The sequence below is a fragment of the Oryx dammah genome, unplaced genomic scaffold (genome assembly GCF_014754425.2).
Source record: "Oryx dammah isolate SB20612 unplaced genomic scaffold, SCBI_Odam_1.1 HiC_scaffold_23, whole genome shotgun sequence".
NCBI classification, from domain to species: domain Eukaryota; kingdom Metazoa; phylum Chordata; class Mammalia; order Artiodactyla; family Bovidae; genus Oryx; species Oryx dammah.
The window spans coordinates 64,264,218-64,265,942 of NW_024070207.1; positions in this window are offsets into that span (position 1 = coordinate 64,264,218).

Sequence of the window (1,725 nt, forward strand, 5' to 3'; positions counted from 1 at the left end):
ACACATACAGACTGAAAGTGAAGGGCTGGAAAAAGATATTTCATGCAAATAGAGAAGAAAAAAGGAGTAGCAGCAATACTCATATTGGATACAATAGACTTTGAAATAAAGACCATGAAAAGAGACTAAGAAGTATGTTACATAATGATCAAAGGATCAATCCAAGAAGAACATACAACAATTATAAATGTATATGCACCCAACAAAGGAGCGCCTCAGTATGTAAGGCAAATGCTAACAAGTATGACAAGGGAAATTAACAGTAACACAATAATAGTAGGAGACCCCACTCACACCTATGGATAGATATACCAAACAGAAAATTAGCAAGGAGACACAATCATTAAATGAGCCTATGGACCAGTTAGACCTAGTTGTATCTACAGGACATTTCAGCACAAAACAATGCATTTCACCTTTTTCTCATGTGCACACAGAACATACTCCAGGATAGATCACCCTAGGCCATAAATCTAGCCTTGGAAAATTAAAAAAAAAAAAGAAATCATTTCAAGCATCTTTTCTGATTGCAATGAAGTAAGATTAGATATCAACTACAGGAAAAAAGCTATTAAAAATACAAATACATGCATGCTAAACAACACACTTCTGAATAACCAACATAACACAGAAGAAATAAAAAAAGGATATTAAAACATGTACAGAAATGAATGAAAATGAAAACATGTCAACCCAAAACCTATGGGATTCAGTAGAAGCAGTGCTAAGGGAAAGGTTCATAGCAATATAAGCTCACCTCAAGAAACAAGAGAAAAATCAAATAAATAACCTAACTTTACATGTAAAGCCAACCCACTCCAGTATTCTTGCCTGGAGAGCCCCATGGACAGAGGCTGGTGGGCTGCTGTCCACAGGGTCACACTGAGTTGGACACAACTAAAGTGACTTAGCAGCAGCAACACACCTAAAGCAACTAGAAAAAGAAGAAAGGGAGAACCACAGGGATAGTAGAAGGAAAGAAATCATAAAAATTAGAGCAAAAATAAATGAAAACAAAACAAAGGAAACTATAGCAAAAATCAACAATACTAAAAGTTGGTTCTCTGCGAAGATAAACAAATCATCTCCCAAAAAAAGGGAGAAGAATCAAATCAACATAATTAGAAATGAAACTGGAAAAATCACAACAGATAACACAGAAATAAAAAAAGATCATAAGAGACTACTATCAGCAACTATATGACAATAAAATGGACAACTTTGAAGAAATGGATGAATTCTTAGAAAAGTATAACCTTCCAAAACTGAACTGAGAAGGAACAGAAAATCATAACAGACCCATCACAAGCATGGAATAGAAAATGTAATCAAAAATCTTCCAACAAACAAAAGCCCAGGACCAGACAGCTTCACAGGTGAATGCTATCAAAAATTTAGAGAAGAGCTAACACCCATCCTACTCAAACTCTTCCAGAATATTGCAGAGGAAGTTAAACTCCCAAACTCCTTATATGAGGCCACTATCACCCTAATATCAAATCCAGACTAAGATGCCACAGAAAAAGAAAGGTACAGGCCCATATCACTGATGAATGTAGATGCAAATATCCTCACCAAAATTCTAGCAAATAGAAACTGACAACATATTAAAAAGATCACACATCATGACCAAATGGGCTTTATCCCAGGGATGCAACAATTCTTCAGTATTAACAAATCAATCAACATAATACACCATATTAACAAATTGAAAGATAAAAACCT